Consider the following 20,581-nt stretch of genomic DNA (forward strand, 5'->3'; position numbering starts at 1 on the left):
TGTTGACCCCTGTGATTCCAGCCGTGGCTGTTGTACCACCGCCCTTCCTAGAAGGTTGTAAACACCCACTTCAGGTAACGGTAGGCGCCAGAGATCATGGGAGTCATTAGCGAGTGTTATCTGCCGATCCACTCTGCTATAATGGCTTCTCTCATTTGACTGGTTTAACCTTTTCTTTTATTCTTCTGTTATCATCTTGTTGAAGGATTGTGGGGGGTTTTTGGACGTTGGTTGTTGCTGGTGTCTGTCTCCTGGGGATGATGTGGATCACTGTCTACGTCCTCGATGTGTTCGGTGAAGTCATCGCTCGCTGCAGTTTACGTTGATGGCTGGTCGTTCACGGTCGCACGGAAGGCCAAAGCATTCCACGTAGGTAAGCTTGGGCGGATGGCGTCGTCACACACACACACACACACACACACGATCCAGGCATAGAGGTTCTCGTGACCTTGTGGTCAAGTACATGTCATACAGAGGTCAGCACACACTTGGCCTCGTCCTTGGGGCAGAGGGGTGAGGTCAAAATAAACAAAGTGGCGCGGGTCGGCGGGAGCAGGAGCACGCCACGGCCAAGACAACGGAGGCGAACTGTAGTACTATAATGGTTCAGCTCCTGCTGGGTCACAAGTCTGTCCAGGTATAGTTCACCTGCTATCTGCCACGCCCTCGGGGAAGTCGGGCTTAGAAACAAGGCAGCAAATTGTAGCTTGTATGGAGAAAATTGACGACGAAAATAACGTCATGTTTATCCTTCGGTGGCTGAGGGGTAACTGAGGGTGTGTAAAGGGTGTGGTGGAGTGACGGTGTGGCAACGTCTGGTAAAACCACACAGTGCGGTGCGCGACTTGTTGGCTAGCTGGCCAGTGTGTCGTCGTGTCAGGATTTCCCAGTTCACACACAGTACACGATGTCTTCACCACCAGCGGTTCACGTGAGCAGCTCACTCCACGTGGCTGCTGCGAGGGAAGATGTGTGGTAGAGAACCAAGGCAAACGAGTCATTCAGTATGCTTAGCTCTGGAACCAATCAGCGTCCAGCGGGAAGTGGCGTGTAGACTGCACGATGATCATGGCACATGTAGCCTTCAGCTGGTGCTTGGACATGGGAGGGAGTGGGCGAGGGCGAGGGAGGGGATGCGTACATCATATATAAGAAAACCAGATGGTACGTAAAGCAGCAGGTTCCTCCCCTGCCAGCCTACTACACCCGCCGGTATGTCTAGCCGGTAGGGAATGAAGCCATAAAGGAACACCACGAGCTACAGTATAGGTATGGAGATGGTATAGGCAGGATGAATGGATGAGACAGAGCGAGCTCGCCTCATACACTCAGGCGAGGTGGTAATTTTGCCGCCGGTCTGAGGAAAGGAAAATGAACTACGTGCAATTTGGATATTGTGGTCATCCTAGGCATCCTCTCTGTTGAGTAATGTATGAAAAGTATATGTTGACTTTGGGTTTTGTATGTAGTAATAATTTTCGTCTTGGCGTTGTCTGGTGGTAGTTTTTTTCCTCGTTTTCTATAACTGTTTAAAAATTAAGGTTGGAGGGTTAGGGGGGCTGGAGGCTGTGTTAACGTGTGTATTGTACAGTTCTTTCTCTTGGGTCCTGACCGTCATATCTGGCCATTGCAGCCTCATCTTATATAATATATATATATATATATATATATATATATATATATATATATATATATATATATATATATATATATATATATATAAAGATCTCCGAGTCTGCATTGCTCTGGAGGAAATAATGTGACCCTTGTGAGTCTTTGTCATAAGTAAGGTTCGTTTAGTGACGGAATTAGTTCCTTGCTTATCTTTGAGGTCTTGTCTAGTATATATATATATATATATATATATATATATATATATATATATATATATATATATATATGTATAACCCTAGACTGAGCCAGATAACCGATTTATGGACGAACTTTTGGGGAAGATAGATCACTAGATTGTGTTGTGACGACCGCGTCCAGGATTCGAACCCCTGTGCTCGACGCCGGGCAGCCTTTGAATGCGTCACCAGCTCCATAGCTTTATAGCTTTTAATCTTGATATAAAACCATCTTTATTTTTTTATAAGTATCTAGTCTTATTTTCATATGTTGCCGATGATCGCGCCTCTCGTGCAGCTAATATAGGCCTACCGAACATCTCATGTCGGTGTGTGTGTGTGTGTGTGTGTGTGTGTGTGATATTTTCCACCACCAAAATGCATGTTCCCAGTTACAATTACCATGTTGCATTTACTATGCCCCTGGCTGTTGTTGTATCAGTGTGTGGAAATACATTCAAATCTTCCTTTGGTTGGGGACTGTTTGTTGTTTTCGTATCGTCGGCATATGTTGAAATTGGAGGGCGTGGGAGGGAAGTGTGTGTGTGTGTGTGGGTGGGAGTCCAGTGGTGGTGTGGGAGGGAAGTGTGTGTGTGTGTGTGTGTGTGTGTGTGTGTGTGTGTGTGTGTGTGTGTGTGTGAGACCTGTTGGTGGCGTGGGAGGGAAGTTTGTGTGGATGGGAGGCCAATGGTGGTGTGAATGGAAGTGTGTGTGGATGGGAGGCCGGTGGTGGTGTGGGAGGAAGTGTTTGTGGGTGGGAGGCTGGTGATGGTGTGGGAGTGTGTGTGGACGGGAGGCCTGTTGGTGGCGTGGGAGGGGAGGAAGTGTGTGTGGGTGGGAGGCTTGTGGTGGTATGGGAGGAAGTGTGTGTGGGTGGGAGGCCGGTGGTGGTATGGGAGGAAGTGTGTGTGTGGGTGGGAGGCCAGTAGTGCTGTGGGAGTGAGTGTGTGTGGACGGGAAGCCTGTTGATGGCGTGGGAGGGAAGTGTGTGTGTGTGGGTGGGAGGCCAGTCGGTAGGGGCTCCGGGTGTAGGTCAGCCTGACACTGGAGCATAAATTACACCCACCTCAGGTGTGGGATGCCAGTTCTACAGCTCCTCCGGCCTGATACCTCCTCACCACCAGCACCAGCAGCAGCGGCACGGGGCCGTGTGTCTGGCTGACCGCACTGGTCCACACGCCGCCAGCCTAACATCTTAACACTACATATTACCAGTGTTTATTGTGGCCCAGGCTGACGGTGGGGGAGGACCCGTCTGCCACTTGACCTGACCAGGTGTGTCACACAGCACCACACATCTGTCCCCCCGTGACCTGACCAGGTATGTAACCCACCGCAACACACATTCTTCTCCTGTGACCTGACCCGATGTGTAACTTAACACCACACACACTTCTTCCCCGTGACCTGAGTAAGTATGTGACCCAGCACCACACCATACCCCCGTGACCTGACGAGATGTGACCCAGCACCACACCCTACTCCTATGACCTGACCGGATGTGACCCAGCTCCACACCCTAACTCCGTGACCTGACCAGGTGTGACCCAGCACTACACCTTAACCCCGTGACCTGACCAGGTGTGACCCAGCCACCCTGCCATCGTGATGGGCAAGTTGTAGATCACTTGCCTCCTCTCCAGCCCTCTCACACGCCTTCCAATATCCTTGAAGAAGGAACAAGAGACTTGTATCAGTGATGTTATCTTTAATCTTCCTTTGACACCGTCTTGGCCAAGTGTGGGTGATGGCCATCATCGTGTATTAAGAGATTATGTAAGGTGGCCATCTTACCGTTGGAGGTTAGTCTGGCACTTTAAAGTGGCCATCATATTGTTGGAGATTATGTTTGGCACTGTCAGGTGGTTATCCTACTGTTGGGCATTATGTATGGCACTGTCAGGTGGTCATCATGCTGTTAGAGATTATGTCTGACACTGTAAGGTGGTCATCATGCTGTTGGAGATTACGTTTGACACTGTAAGGGGGTCATAATACTGTTGGAGATTACATTTGGCACTGCAAGATGGTCATCATACTGTTGGAGATTGTGTCTGGTGCTGTAAGGTAATCGTCATACTTTTGGAAATTATTTTTGGTACTGTAAGGTGGTCATCATACTGTTGGAGATTATGTCTGGCATTGTCAGGTGGTCATCATACTGTTAGAGATTACATTTGACACTATAAGGTGGTCATCATACTGTTGGAGATTGTGTCTGGTGCTCTAAGGTAGTCATCATACTGTTGGAGATTATGTTTGGCACTGTAAGGTGGTCATCATACTGTGGAAGATTATGTCTGTCACTGTCAGGTGGTTATCATGCCGTTGGAGATTATGTATGCCAGTGTAAGATGGTCATCATGCTATTGCAGATTATGTCTGGTACTGTCAGGTACAGCTTTAGTGGCTGATTCGAGTGAGAAACTGCAGAGGTTGGTGACTGGGTTTGGAAAAGTGTGTGAAAGGAGAAAGTCGAGAATAAATGTGAATAAGAGCAAGGTTATTAGGTTCAGTAGGATTGAGGGACAAGGTAATTGGGATGTAGGTTTTCATAGAGAAAAATTGGAGGAAGTGAAGTGTTTTAGATATCTGGGAGTGGACTTAGCAGCGAATGGAACCATGGAATCGGAAGTGAGTCACAGGGTGGGGGAGGGGGCGAAGGTTCTGGGAGCGAGGAAGAGTGTGTGGAAGGAGAGAGCGTTATCTCGGAAAGCAAAAATGGGTATGTTGGAAGGAATAGTGGTTCCAACAATGTTATATGGTTGCGAGGCGTGGGCTATAGATAGGGTTGTACGGAGGAGGGTGGATGTGTAGGAAATGATATATTTTAGGACAATATGTAGTGTGAGGTGGTTTGATCGAGTAAGTAATAAAAGTGTAAGAGATATGTGGAAATAAAAAGTGTGGTTGAGAGAGCAGAAGAGGGTGTGTTGAAATGGTTTGGTCACATGGAGAGAATGAGTGAGGAAAGATTGACAGAGGATATATGTGTCGGAGGTGGAGGGAACGAGGAGAAGTGGGAGACCAAATTGGAGGTGGAAGAATTGAGTGAAAAGGATTTTGAGTAATCAGGGCCTGAACATGCAGTAGGGTGAGAGGCGTGCAAGGAATAGAGTGAATTGGAACGATGTGGTATACCGGGGTCGACGTGCTGTTAGTGGATTGAACCAGCGCATTTGAAGCGTCTGGCTTCGTATGTTTCCTGGCACTATCCCTACCTCGCTTGGCGCGGGAAACAGCGATTAAGTGTATATATATATATATATATATATATATATATATATATATATATATATATATATATATATATAATTGCTGATAACCACTAGGAAAATGAAACACGTCAAGTTCCCAAGTGCACTTTCGTGTAATGATCACACCGTCAGAGAAGATACGATAATGAGATAGGAGATTTACAACATTCAGTTGATGTAAAACGTGACGTGATAGTGTTGTTGTGGCCAGGATGACGGGACAATGTTGATGTGGCCAGTATAACAGAACAGGGTTGATGTGGCCAGGATGACATGACTGTGTTGGTGTGGCCTGGATAACGTGACAATGTTGGTGTGGGCCAGCATAACATAACAGGGTTGATGTGGCCAGGATGACATGACAGTGTTGGTGTGGCCAGGATAACGTGACAGTGTTGGTGTGGCCAGCATAACATAATAGGGTTGATGTGGCCAGGATGACATGACAGTGTTGGTGTGGCCAGGATAACGTGACAGTGTTCTTCATGGGCTTCTTACCACTCTATTGTTAGTTTCTGTTTCATGAACGTGACATTGGTTTCTGCAGGTGGCCTGCCTCCCGCCCTGGCTGGTTCACACACGCCACCCGATAGGCCACCAAACATATGGTGTGAGCTGTGGCACCTGGAGGCTTGGTCGATCTCCTCTCCTCACCCAAGAGTCCGACCTGGGGAGTCTGTTGTTACTTATGTCTCCCCGACTCCCACAGTCTGGCTTCCTCTAAGAGACAGAAGGTCCCTCATTAGTTGAACACACGACACACTCCACTATCCTGTTTGATGTAGTAGCACCAGTACCTCTTGACTGGTGCGTCCGTGTGTAACAATAAGTGATATGTGGCAGGGTACAGCCCCTGCTAGACCAGAGTCTGCCTGCCGTGTGAGCGCTGGGACCAGCTGAATGGACGTAGTACCTTCCCTGAAGGTTCTGTCGGCGACCAATGAACACACAGGATGACCGTTATACGTGAGTGGTCAAGTTCTGCAGAGCCCTGATCATTTTGTGTGTCGATATTTCCAGAGCAGTTGTATCATGTCTTCCATCCTGACACACGTCCCGTATATGTAAGAGATATTTACATCAACAGAGAATTCAGAGTGTACTTGGTCACGTCTCATTAAGAAGCTATATTGCGGTTCCCTCACCTGGTTCTTCAGTCTGTAAATAAGATCGTGTTTGGTGTGGCGTGAGGTGGGTTGGTGTGAGGGGAGGATGGTGAGGAAGGTAGCAACACCACAGCACAGCTTCTGGCCAGGTTGGTGAAGGGATCAGTACTCTGCTGGTGTTGCCTGGCCACCTACATACCGCTCGTCTGCCAACAGTATATTCCCGACACTCGAACAGCTGCAGGTGTTGGGTGCGTCGCGCTGTCTGTACTCAAAACTTGGTTGCTCTCTTGCTGCTGAGGTTCGGACCTGTTGCACACACTGACCAGTCATGCTCGGGGCTCGTATCGTCGTGCTCTTTGGATTATAGGTTCATCGTCATCGTCTGGTGTGACGTTGTTTAGGAGGATAGTCTGTATGTTGAGTCATGGTTGAGGTACAGCAGTTATTCAATGTGTATGGCCATCCCTTGGGAGCACTATACCTGACCTGCATATCTCGCTGACACCGACCCGACTTTGTGATGAGCTGACTCTCATGGCTAGCAATGGACACATCGTCCACCCTCACCATGGCGGCATCATTCACCTTGCGTTAACCTTGTGTTACCTCCGCTGACCACCCAGTCATAGAGCAGTAACCACTCAGTCATGGCCAGGTTGCTGAGCAGGTAAATATGGTCATGACCTTCATAACCGGAGGGACTCGGAAAATTCATCAGTGGCCCGCTGTACTTACCAGGTGGCTACACCCACACAGTTAACGGTATCGGTACGTCTGACTTGACTGACTCGTGTGGTGTATGTATATATGTATATATATATATATATATATATATATATATATATATATATATATATATATATATATATATATATACACCTGTGAATCAGTGAAGGAGTCGGTCAGTCAGACACACGAGTGCGCACCCTGAGCCGTAACACGTCTTGGCTAAGTGACTCGAGGTTCATCTTCTCCGACAGGAACTTACAGGGGCTTTCATCGTCAGCAGTTACCCCCCTGCTGACCAGGGCCCCGGAGGACCTTTCCGTCGCTTACCTTTTGTAGCTGTTGCAGTAATCAGGCCACGCTATCACTCTCCTGCTACAGCATAACACATTCTCGGCGACCACTTCCTTTCCTCTGGGCTGTGGGACCTGGGCAGGTGATAATTTCTCCCGTGGCACCGGCAACCCAGCTCCTGTTGCTTAACACCGGTGCGAACCTTAGCTACGCCATCTTCCTTCTGCAGAAGCTCCACAAGACCCAACAACGACTCGCCCGCTTACTCTGTGGGATTTTTGCCCCACCACTCATGCCACAACTCACGTCCCGAAGTAATCCTAAGGCATTTGGAGTCGCTCACACTGAGTTACTTCACCGTTGTACTTATCTAGTAAAGTACTGTGTTCTTGCTCGTGTTTCGTAACCCATCTCTCTGTCCAATTACTGTCACAGGCAAAGGAACGTAAACACTTAATTACCCCCACAGTGTAAGTCTTGTACATCAAAAATATTTTTGTTTCTTGTCAAGTAAGTGAGTTTGGGTTCAGCTACAGCCTCGAGACGTTGATGGAATTTATCATTACCGCGAGATTTGGGAACTTTATTACAGTGAGGGAGCAAGAAAATTCAGGCTGAGTTCTTGAGATCCACTAACCAAGGCAGTGAGGGCGTCACCAGTGGTGTGGTCCATAATGGTCGGGTGAATGGCCCCCATCGTACCCACGGCCTGCACCACCATGTTCAGGGGTTACATCTTCGTGCCCTTAGGGTTGTGAGGGAGGACTGATGTGTTCCCTGTTGCTAGGTAAGTGTGGGTTTAACGTGTGGGGTGTGGCTAGAGGAGAGGCCGGGATAATGGTAGGAAGATAGATCCCTGGGGGAGGAGGGTGCATCTTCCAGACCATTCTGGCTGGTGTTGGCAACGTTGTCTCTTTAAGAGCAGCAGAGTTGAACTGTCTGCCTCCAGCCTGTGTCTTCCTTGCTCCTCGCCCCAGGCAGGCTCCTCCGTCCCAGATGATGGCTTACATTTTATCATTTTCTTTGTCTTTTCATATAAATCCTCTCCATTCATTTCTCTTTTAATATTCTTATCTCACTTTTTTTCCGACCTGTTCTTCCCAGGAGTTTTGTGTCTCTTATGTGTCCATGCCTGGGTCATGTGTCCCTGGTGTGGTGTGTGTCCTTGCCTGGGTCATGTGTCCCTGGTGTGTTGTGTGTCCTTGCCTGGGTCATGTGTCCCTGGTGTGTTGTGTGTCCTTGCCTGAGTCATGTGTCCCTGGTGTGTTGTGTGTCCTTGCCTGGGTCATGTGTCCCTGGTGTGTTGTGTGTCCTTGCCTGAGTCATGTGTCCCTGGTGTGTTGTGTGTCCTTGCCTGAGTCATGTGTCCCTGGTGTGTTGTGTGTCCTTGCCTGGGTCATGCGTCCCTGGTGTGTTGTGTGTCCTTGCCTGGGTCATGTGTCTCTGTTGTGTAGTGTGTCCTTGCCTGGGTCATGTGTCCCTGGTGTATTGTGTGTCCTTGCCTGGGTCATGTGTCCCTGTTGTGTTGTGTGTCCTTGCCTGGGTCATGTGTCCCTGGTGTGTTGTGTGTCCTTGCCTGGTTCATGTGTCCCTGTTGTGTTGTGTGTCCTTGCCTGGGTCATGTGTCCCTGGTGTGTTGTGTGTCCTTGCCTGGGTCATGTGTCCCTGGTGTGTTGTGTGTCCTTGCCTGGGTCATGTGTCCCAGTTGTGTTGTGTGTCCTTGCCTGGGTCATGTGTCCCTGTAGTGTAGTGTGTCCATGCCTGGGTCATGTGTCCCTGGTGTGTTGTGTGTCCTTGCCTGGGTCATGTGTCCCTGGTGTGTTGTGTGTCCTTGCCTGGGTCATGTGTCCCTGGTGTGTTGTGTGTCCTTGCCTGGGTCATGTGTCCCTGGTCTGTTGTGTGCCCTTTCCTGGGTCATGATGTGTCCCTGTTGTGTTGTGTGTCCTTGCCTGGGTCATGTGTCCCTGGTGTGTTGTGTGTCCTTGCCTGGGTCATGTGTCCCTGGTGTGTTGTGTGTCCTTGCCTGGGTCATGTGTCCCTGGTGTGTTGTGTGTCCTTGCCTGGGTCATGTGTCCCTGTTGTGTTGTGTGTCCTTGCCTGGGTCATGTGTCCCTGGTGTGTTGTGTGTCCTTGCCTGGGTCATGCGTCCCTGGTGTGTTGTGTTTCCTTGCCTGGGTCATGTGTCTCTGTTGTGTAGTATGTCCTTGCCTGGGTCATGTGTCCCTGGTGTATTGTGTGTCCTTGCCTGGGTCATGTGTCCCTGGTGTGTTGTGTGAGTGTCACGTCTGTCTGTCCAAGTGGCCGGTCCCAGGTCCCTCCCTGCACCATTGGCCTCTTCACCGTCCAGGATCATCCGGTGTCATCCTCCTGTTTAACCCTTTTCCCTGCCTAGTCTGCTCTCTCTCTCTCTCTCTCTCTCTCTCTCTCTCTCTCTCTCTCTCTCTCTCTCTCTCTCTCTCTCTCTCTCTCTCTCTCTCTCTCTCTCTCTCTCTCCCCCCTCTCTCTCTCTCCCCTGGCCGCAGCTTCCACCCACACACCCCTCACCCCATGCTCTGTGTGGCCGCAGCTCCCACCCACACGCCTCTCGTCCCTTGCACTGTGTAGCCACGGCTCTCACCCACACGCCTCTCGTCCCTTGCTCTGTGTAGCCACGGCTCCCACCCACACACCCCTCGTCCCTTGCTCTGTGTAGCCACGGCTCCTACCCACACACCCCTCGTCCCTTGCTCTGTGTAGCCACGGCTCCTACCCACACACCCCTCGTCCCTTGCACTGTGTAGCCACGGCTCCCACCCACACGCCCCTCGTCCCTTGCTCTGTGTAGCCACGGCTCCCACCCACACACCCCTCGTCCCTTGCTCTGTGTAGCCACGGCTCCCACCCACACACCCCTCGTCCCTTGCACTGTGTAGCCACGGCTCCCACCCACACGCCTCTCGTCCCTTGCTCTGTGTAGCCACGGCTCCTACCCACACACCCCTCACCCCATACTCTGTATGGCTAAGGCTCCTACACACCCACACACGCGCGCGCGCGTCCTCCCATCACTCCGTCAGTACTTGCTCCTCCTCAGGTCCTGGGTTCTTCCCTAGTGGACATGATGTTCCTTCTGTCATCACTGTGTGTCACCTGGAGCAGACAAGGTGTCCTGACACTGTACGGTACATCTGGATGGTACATTTTGCTCTTATAGTTTACGGTACGTCTGGAGAGTACATGGTGCAGTTATAGTGTACGTCTGGAGAGTACATGGTGCAGTTATAGTGTACGTCTGGAGAGTACATGGTGCAGTTATAGTGTACGTCTGGAGAGTACATGGTGCAGTTATAGTGTACGTCTGGAGAGTACATGGTGCAGTTATAGTGTACGGTACCTCTGGAGGGCATATGACGGACCCACCATAGTCATTTCAGTATATGAACTAGATATGTGTATAATAACCCTATGGTTTGTGGAGATGGTTGAGCATTTGAAGCCAGATGGCTTCACTGGGCCCCGTGGTGTGTGTGTGTGTGTGTGTGTGTGTGTGTGTGTGTAGCCGTCCTAGTTGAAGCCTTGCTGCTGTCTGCCTCTCCCTCACAATCACACAGCTGCCCCACCTTCCTCACCACAACCTCAGGACTTGGTCGGGCAGTAGATGACAGGTGGCCACCGACTAGGGAGGTATGTACTACCGGTACCTCCCGACTAAGTACTGCCGGGGTTAGTGGCGGCTGGGTAGTGAGCCAGCACTTCCGTGGCTGTCACGTGTCACTCCTTTGACCCAGGTACCCTCTTATTTTCTCTCTCTCTCTCTCTCTCTCTCTCTCTCTCTCTCTCTCTCTCTCTCTCTCTCTCTCTCTCTCTCTCTCTCCGCCTCATCCACACGCGGGCTTCCGCTTCACAAACAACACATGAGAACACGTAACTTGGCACAACTCGATCGTCGTAACTTTATAGATTTTCCTGAGGTGGGCGCTACGGGGCGACCCTGCTTCGTGGTACAGTCTTATGGTATGTAAGGATCCTCTCCCAAATCCCCATAACTTTCACAACCTCGCAACGCCTGAATTTGATCGATGTTACATTTCATGAACCTTTCCTGAATTTCCTTGAATGTAGGACAAAGGTGAGACCTCCCCTCTGATGTTTTGCTTGAGCTGAGGGCATCTTGAAACATAGTAGTGGGGTAGTTCCCCCAGGAGGAACCTTCCTCCTCCCCCAGTACTCGAGGTCAGAAGGTCATCTCTTCGCCAAGACACTAGGTTCTCTGAGGCCCATTTTCAGTATAACATGGTCAGTTGTAGCATTTCTTGTGAGCTTTTTTTTGGGGTCATCAAGATAATTGTTATTCTATTAATCTCCACACACACACACACACACACACACACACACACACACACACACACACACACACACACATAAATGAACCCTTCTGAAATCGTGTCTCGGGTGTGAATATTTCTCATATGTGTCGCTTCACCTGAAGCCCAAAGGAGATTCAATGACAGAGGAGGTTTATCGAGGCTGATGAAGGGTTAGGAAACCAAAGTTGTTCATGGACGAGGAAGAAACTTGAGGACATGAAAATGAATCGCCAAGGGGACAAAGAATTTATGGCTCGTTCACACTGATTGACGAAGTCAGACATACTGTATGATGGTGTCAGAGATACTGTATGATGATGTCAGACATACTGTATGATGTCTTGAGATACTGTATGATGATGTCTGGGATACTGTATGATGATGTATGGGATACTGTATGATGTCTGAGATACTGTATGATGATGTCTGGGATACTGTATGATGATGTCAGACATACTGTATGATGAAGTTAGACATATCTTATATCACAGGTACTGTATGGTAGAAATACTGTATAATGATGTCAGTTATACAGCACGATAATGTCAGAGATATTCTATGGTGATGTCAGAGATACCGTGCGAAGATGCCAGAGATAAAGAAGATAAGCAACACAATTCCAAAGCGGGAGTCATGTACATAATGGTCAGGGGCGTCGCTGCTGCAGGGTGAACATGATGATAAGGTGAGAGGGAAGACAGAAGGGCGCGGGGCCTCACCACGCCCAGCCAGACCCCTTGCTTACCGTGGCTTTGGCCGGTAAGATGTCCAGTCTCCGAGGCCAGACTATCAGACGCAAGGGTTGTACCGTCGTGGTCAGTGGTCGTAACCTCATGCTCCAGGGTCGTAACATCAATCCTAAGGGTCGTAACCTCATGCTCCAGGGTCGTAACCTCATGCTCCAGGGTCGTAACATCATGCTCCAGGGTCGTAACATTATGCTCCAGGGTCGTAACATTATGCTCCAGGGTCGTAACGTCGTGATGCATGAGTTCGTTTCCCAGTGTGCCTCCAGTGCTGGAGCGTGTGTGACCGGCAGTGTCCCTCCAGTGCTGGAGCGTGTGTGACCGGCAGTGTCCCTCCAGTGCTGGAGCGTGTGTGACCGGCAGTGTCCCTCCAGTGCTGGAGCGTGTGTGACCGGCAGTGTCCTTCCAGTGCTGGAGCGCGTGTGACCGGCAGTGTCCTTCCAGTGCTGGAGCGTGTGTGACCGGCAGTGTCCCTCCAGTGCTGGAGCGTGTGTGACCGGCAGTGTCCTTCCAGTGCTGGAGCGCGTGTGACCGGCGCCCGGCCTGAAGCCTGTCAGTGTCGGTGACCTTTTGAATTTGGGTCAGTCATCGCTCGTGCAGAGCCAGGCAGGGTCCACGTTAGAGCCCGTGAAGCGGTCGGGGCGGGCGGGGCGGGAAAAAGAAAATGAGAACGAGAGAAGCATGGTTGAGGGGGAAATTATACGATAGGCCGTGACAAACCCACTCCTGCTGGTTTCCACACTTCGTGTGTTACTTGGGAAATGACATAGTGTTCGTGTGGTACATAATGACCATTATGTGTGTGTAACACCTGACAAGCTTTTTGTAAAATGGTGTTTTATTATATTATTTTTTCTACGGTTCTATTAAATATAATAGTTTTGGGTTCATTTAGCTTTTAGTTACGGTTTCCTTTAGCTTTTCGTTATGGGTTCCTTTAGCTTGTAGTTACGGGTTCCTTTAGCTTTTAGTTATGGGTTCCTCTAGCTTTTCGTTATGGGTTCCTTTAGCTTTTAGTTACAGGGTTCCTTTAGCTTTTAATTGATTGTGCAGCATTTCAAGGATATTATGATAAAGAAGGAAACCCTCAAAGTGTTTTACCAAAGAGTTAGATACGAGATATAGTTTGTTGGCGGGGCAACATGATTGGATTACGACAGGAAAAGTTTATAGGACTTTCAGTTGTTGTGAATGTTATTCCCTGGCTTAGTGTGGTGAACGTTTGGCTTTATATGTGTAGCAAAGTTGAAACCTGCAGCAGGGTAGCTCTCCTCTCCTGCCCAGGTGCCCTCCGCTGCCCACCTTGCTGTAGGCAGCCATATTTCATTACGGTATAGTGTACATATAAAGGCGTTATTAAGTGTTTGTTAAGAATAAGGAGAAACAGTGAAATTCACTTGGTTTTCTATACCAACGTGCAGGTAAACAAGTCACCCATAACCATTCCCCTCCCTGCCACCACCGATTACCATCCCACCTCCCTACTACCAACCATTAGCATCCCCCTCTCCCTCTTACGATCCATTACCAGCCCCTCCCTGCCACCACCTACTATCCTCTCCCCTCCCTGCCACCACCTACTATCCTCTCCCCTCCCTGCCACCACCTACTATCCTCTCCCCTCCCTGCCACCACCAACTATCCTTTCCCCTCCCTGCCACCATCTACTATCCTCTCCCCTCCCTGCCACCACCAACTATCCTCTCCCCTCCCTGCCACCACCTACTATCCTCTCCCCTATCTGCCTCCACCTACTATCCTCTCCCCTCCCTGCCACCACTCACTATCCTCTCCCCTCCCTGCCACCACCTACTATCCTCTCCCCTATCTGCCTCCACCCACTAGCCTCTTCCCTCCCTGCCACCACCAACTATCCTCACCCATCCCTGCTACCACCCGCTATCATTTTCCCTCCCTGCCACCAACCTTTATTATCTCCTCCTCCTGCCACCGCCCACTATCCTCTCCCCTCCCTGCCACCACCAACTATCCTCTCCCATCCCTGCTACCACCCACTACCATTTCCCCTCTCTACCACCACCCATTACCGTCTCCTCTCCCCACCACCACGTAATATCACCCCCCCACCATCCCCTTCCCTGCCACCACCCACCATCATCTTCCTTTCTGCCACCACTCAGTCCCATTCCTGCCACTGTGGCTCCTACACCCTTCCATCGCCTTCCACCTCCGCACGTCCAGTCCTTCCTCCCTGCCACAACAGCAGGCACGTCCCCTGCTACCTGCTCACCGCTAATCCAATCAGCTGCAGGGAACCTTGAAAGTATTAATGTTAAACTAATTAGCAGTGCGGCTTCACCAGTCCTTCCCTCCTCACCACTCACCTGTCTCTCATGCACCGCTCTGTACGATGATAATAATAATAATGATAATAATGATAATAATAATAATGATAATAATGATAATAATAATAATGATAATAATAATGATAATAATAATGATAATAATAATAATAATAATGATAATAATGATAATAATAATGATAATAATGATAATAATAATAATGATAATAATAATAATAATAATAATAATAATAATAATAATAATAATAATAATAATAATACCGATCGATAATATAAAAATATAATGATAACATAATAATGATGATAATAATAATAATGCTAATGATAATAATAATGATAATGATGATAATGATAATGATATTGATAATGATGATAGTGATACTAATGATTATTTTGTCCCTAGGGATAGGGGAGAAAAAATATTCTTATCGTATTCTTATCATGTCTTAGAAAGCAGCTGAAAGGAGCGGAAGCTGGGGGCTGGAAACCCTCCCCTCCCTGTAGCTCAGTTTCTGGAAGCTGGAATAGAAGAATCCAAGCGAGAGATTCTCCTCCACCTGGAAGGCTCAAGCTGGGGTGTGTGAGAAGAAGGGAGAGATAGGTAGCATGCTTGAGTGGAGGAGGCCTTGCGTGTTCGCACCTGAACATGCAGGAGGATGCGAGGCATGCATGGGATAGAGCGAATTCGAGCAGTGTGGTATATAGGGGGCGACGTGCTGTCATTAGGCAGAGTCATGGCTTATGAAGCGGTCAGGTGAGAGTAAGGAAAGCCATGTGGGAAAACGGTGAACAAGTATGAAGATAGATATTATCCTTACGGATCAAGGAGGAGAAGTGTGAATGTATTGGAGTCCTGCTGGTCTGGGGAGGCGGCCAGGAGGGATGGAAATCCTTCCCTCCTGCATTATATCTTTCCTGAAATGACTCTTGTCATCTGATCCTTGTGCTACTTCGCCAAGACGTGGGGGAGGAGGAGGAGTGGAGAGAGAGAGAGAGAGAGAGAGAGAGAGAGAGAGAGAGAGAGAGAGAGAGAGAGAGAGAGAGAGAGAGAGAGCATGGTATTGAAAAAAATGATAAAATCAACAGTTTATCGAATTACATGCTTCCAAAAGCTGAACATAAGTCAGAGAACCTACGTCCATCCAAAGCCCATATAGTGAGGTGGGTTAACAGCTGTTGACACCAGCAATGTCTTGGTTGTTGTCTACTGATGAATGATGGTGTTTACTGCGGTTGGCGCTGGGTCGTACTCGCAGCGGGTATGTGTGAGCTCGGGTGGGCTTAGATCTCTGAGTCTTCCTTCACTAGTGTTAGATCTCTGAGTCTTCCTTCACTAGTGTTAGATCTCTGAGTCTTCCTTCACTAGTGTTAGATCTGAGTCTTCCTTCACTAGTGTTAGATCTCTGAGTCTTCCTTCACTAGTGTTCGATCTCTGGGTCTTCCTTCACTAGTGTTAGATCTCTGAGTCTTCCTTCACTAGTGTTAAATGTCTGAGTCTTCCTTCACTAGTGTTAGGTGTCTGAGTCTTCCTTCACTAGTGTTAGATCTCTGAGTCTTCCTTCACTAGTGTTAGATCTCTGAGTCTTCCTTCACTAGTGTTAAATGTCTGAGTCTTCTTTCACTAGTGTTAGGTGTCTGAGTCTTCCTTCACTAGTGTTAGATCTCTGAGTCTTCCTTCACTAGTGTTAGATGTCTGAGTCTTCCTTCACTAGTGTTAGATGTCTGAGTCTTCCTTCACTAGTGTTAGATGTCTGAGTCTTCCTTCACTAGTGTTAGATGTCTGAGTCTTCCTTCACTAGTGTTAGATCTCTGAGTCTTCCTTCACTAGTGTTAGATGTCTGAGTCTTCCTTCACTAGTGTTAGATCTCTGAGTCTTCCTTCACTAGTGTTAGATCTGAGTCTTCCTTCACTAGTGTTAGATCTCTGAGTCTTCCTTCACTAGTGTTAGATCTCTGAGTCTTCCTTCACTAGTGTTAGATCTCTGAGTCTTCCTTCACTAGTGTTAGATCTCTGAGTCTTCCTTCACTCGTGTTAGATCTCTGAGTCTTCCTTCACTAGTGTTCGATCTCTGGGTCTTCCTTCACTAGTGTTAGATCTCTGAGTCTTCCTTCACTAGTGTTCGATGTCTGACATGGCTATTAACTAACATCCTAGGTTGATATGACCTGCTCTGACCTTAGTCATGGTAAATACCTGCTTTATTTTTGTATCTGTTATCCTACCTAACCGTTACAGTCCCAAACCCATTCACATGCAGGCCATTATAAGCAAACAAACTCCTCTTACCAAGAAAACTATCCCTCAGATCTATATAGTCAGCCTCCACGGACCTACATATTCCCTCAACTCCCCTATGAATACCTATCATTATACTTACAGATCCTACGTCATGATTAGGAAGTAGACTCACTACGACAGCCCTCCTTGTCTTACCTTATACGTCTCAGGTGCCTAGTGCTTTCGTAGGATCATCTCTGGTCTCCTCTGAACCACGTTGTTTGCCGTTGTTTGCTGTTCCATCCTGAGTAACAGCTCCAGTGTCTTATGGAGTATCTCTTTACCTTTCGTGTTAATCGTACCAGCATAGCACTTGAATAACCAAACACGTCCTCCTGTGTTTGTTCAGATCACAAAACTTCTTGAGTCTGAATAAAAAAGATATCCCACAAAGATGAGGCTTGGCACACTATTCATATCATATCCTAGAAGTTTAGAAATATTTGAGCCTCGTACCGTTTTCTTCTCTTTCTACCTTGAGCTTTGATCAGCCTGGGGTAAGGTAGGTGTGGCCTGGTATGGACAGTAAGGGGTGACTTAAGTGTGGGCTGAGGGTGAGCGGGAGTGTGGACTGGGGTGGGCAGGATGTGGCTTGAACTTAGGATGGGCACGACCTGGGGTGGGCTAAATGTAGCTTGAGGTGGGTAGGGTGCGGGCGGCCCTTGGCAGGTTGGGTGGGGCTCTGGTGGACTGATTGTGGCTTGGGTGGGTCAGCTGTGGGCTGCACAGCTGAGTGACGTGGCTGTCGGACCCCACTATACCTCACTCCAGTTTTCAGGCCCCAGTAACTGTCGTGTGGATATTGTAGAAATACAGTAGAGGTCTGGGAATGTTGGAGAACGGCCATGGTGACTGTGAGTCTGTGTGTGTGTGTGTGTGTCTGTGTGTGTGTGTGTGGATAAAAAGATTTTTTTAAGATGTCTGACGAGGGTCGGTGGGCTTAATATAGAAAAGCCAGGAATAGAACCAGGCCAGAAGCATAACCGGCGTGAAAAATGCAGGATTGAAACGAGGTGTGTGGAGTAGCCTGCACCGGGCGGAGGGACTTAATATTTGATCATTCCATCGGCACTTTCACCATGGCGCTGTTACCTCACCAACTGGTTGGATGGGGAACACTGCTCGGCTGGGGGGGACACGCGTGGTCCTCGAGGCCAAGGTCGTCTGCCAGTCTCGGGGCAGGTTGCAGGTTAACGCTGTGGCTGGTGACGCTCGAGTACAGTGTTGGCTGATGAGTCAACAACGTGTCACCATCCTGGAGGGCAAGGGAAACTCGAATTAGCGTAACATACCCGGATGTACAATGATATTTGCTCTGAACGACCACAGTTACGTGGGATGTAATACAACTTCGCTTAAAGCAAGACTGGTGTTGCCCTATGGTGTGTATGTGCGTGTGTGTGTGTATATATATATATATTTTTTTTTTCAAACTCTTCGCCATTTCCCGCGTTAGCGAGGTAGCGTTAAGAACAGAGGACTGGGCCATTGAGGGAATATCCTCACCTGGCCCCCTTCTCTGTTCACTCTTTTGGAAAATTAAAAAAAAATTGAGAGGGGAGGATTTCCAGCCCCCCGCTCCCTCCCCTTTTAGTCGCCTTCTACGACACGCAGGGAATACGTGGGAAGTATTCTCATATATATATATATATATATATATATATATATATATATATATATATATATATATATATATATATATATATATTAAAACAACTGAAATCTGGGAAAACTGGTATAGGATTGTGACCTGCGTCCTCAAACAATAAATCTTTATAGAATATATATATGTATAAACCTTTTAGTTAAGGTTAACTTTCCTTTAAAAAAGATTTATATCCCTGCATGTTGTTTTATATTTATGGCCGCTGCTGGAACATGATGTTGTCATTTTTATTCAGAACTCGGTAAATTGTCTAAATTTATCATTTTGAAACTTGATGTAAGATAGGAGATAAATCATTACGTGTCATTTTTTTTTTGTCATACTATTCGCTATTTCCCGCGATAGCGAGGTAGCGTTAAGAACAGAGGACTGGGCCTTTGAGGGAATATCCTCACCTGGACCTCTTCTCTGTTCCTTCTTTTGGGAAAAAAAAAAAAAAAGCCAATGAAAAATTGAAGTAGCGTTTGGGATTTCATCAACCAGGGACGACACAGCGGGCATTACTGTAACACTTTATATTGCCACCGGCAGTGTTGAAGTTTAATGACTCCTTCTTAGCAGTTAGTTTTAAGCTTTAGACTCAGTAGTTCAAATTTTACAATATAGCAATATACCATCACCCACTGACATAATTAACTTATTGTAGAATATTTGTTACCGGGAAACGGCAAAGGTATACTTCGACGTAGCAGTATTAGATGCAGAATTTGAGTTTTGGGTGAAAATTTGATTTTAATGATTGTTATTATACATGATACTGGTATATTAATTATTGTTATTATACATGATACGGGTAGGTATATGTATAAATCACATGTTCCCAGTTTTGAGAATCATTGGTACATTATTATTCGCATTTCGTGAATCCCATCCCATGATTACAGCATGATAGGTATCAGAACCAAGTATACATAATGATAATCTAGATACGAGTCATACATAATGATACGAGTCATACATAATGATACGAGTCATACATAATGATACGAGTCATACATAATGATACGAGTCATACATAATGATACGAGTCATACATAATGATACGAGTCATACATAATGATACGAGTCATACATAATGATACGAGTCATACATAATGATACGAGTCATACATAATGATACGAGTCATACATAATGATACGAGTCATACATAATGATACGAGTCATACATAATGATACGAGTCATACACAATGATACGAGTCATACATAATGATACGAGTCATACATAATGATACGAGTCATACATAATGATACGAGTCATACACAATGATACGAGTCATACATAATGATACGAGTCATACACAATGATACGAGTCATACACAATGATACGAGTCATACATAATGATACGAGTCATACATAATGATACGAGTCATACATAATGATACGAGTCATACACAATGATACGAGTCATACATAATGATACGAGTCATACATAATGATACGAGTCATACACAATGATACGAGTCATACATAATGATACGAGTCATACATAATGATACGAGTCATACATAATGATACGAGTCATACACAATGATACGAGTCATACATAATGATACGAGTCATACACAATGATACGAGTCATACATAATGATACGAGTCATACACAATGATACGAGTCATACATAATGATACGAGTCATACACAATGATACGAGTCATACATAATGATACGAGTCATACATAATGATACGAGTCATACACAATGATACGAGTCATACACAATGATACGAGTCATACATAATGATACGAGTCATACATAATGATACGAGTCATACATAATGATACGAGTCATACACAATGATACGAGTCATACATAATGATACGAGTCATACACAATGATACGAGTCATACATAATGATACGAGTCATACATAATGATACGAGTCATACATAATGATACGAGTCATACACAATGATACGAGTCATACATAATGATACGAGTCATACATAAAGCTCTGGATATACAGCGCTAACAGCACCTTCATGT

General features: G+C 47.1%; 1 protein-coding gene across 9 annotated transcripts in view; it reads left to right on the forward strand.

Annotated features, from left to right (window-relative positions):
• rdgB (retinal degeneration B) overlaps positions 1-20,581 on the forward strand; it is a 485,210-nt gene that overhangs the window by 145,626 nt on the left and 319,003 nt on the right. The window contains exon 1 of one of the 9 annotated variants that reach the window (XM_071673890.1): positions 2,809-3,171. The exons of the other annotated variants lie outside the window; for them this stretch is intronic. The gene's annotated coding sequence lies outside the window, so the exon portion shown is untranslated. Of the gene's footprint in view, positions 1-2,808; positions 3,172-20,581 lie in introns of those variants that run through there. 9 annotated transcript variants of the gene reach the window in all.

Source organism: Panulirus ornatus, chromosome 19 (genome assembly GCF_036320965.1).
Source record: "Panulirus ornatus isolate Po-2019 chromosome 19, ASM3632096v1, whole genome shotgun sequence".
In the NCBI taxonomy this organism is placed as follows: Eukaryota; Metazoa; Arthropoda; class Malacostraca; order Decapoda; family Palinuridae; genus Panulirus; species Panulirus ornatus.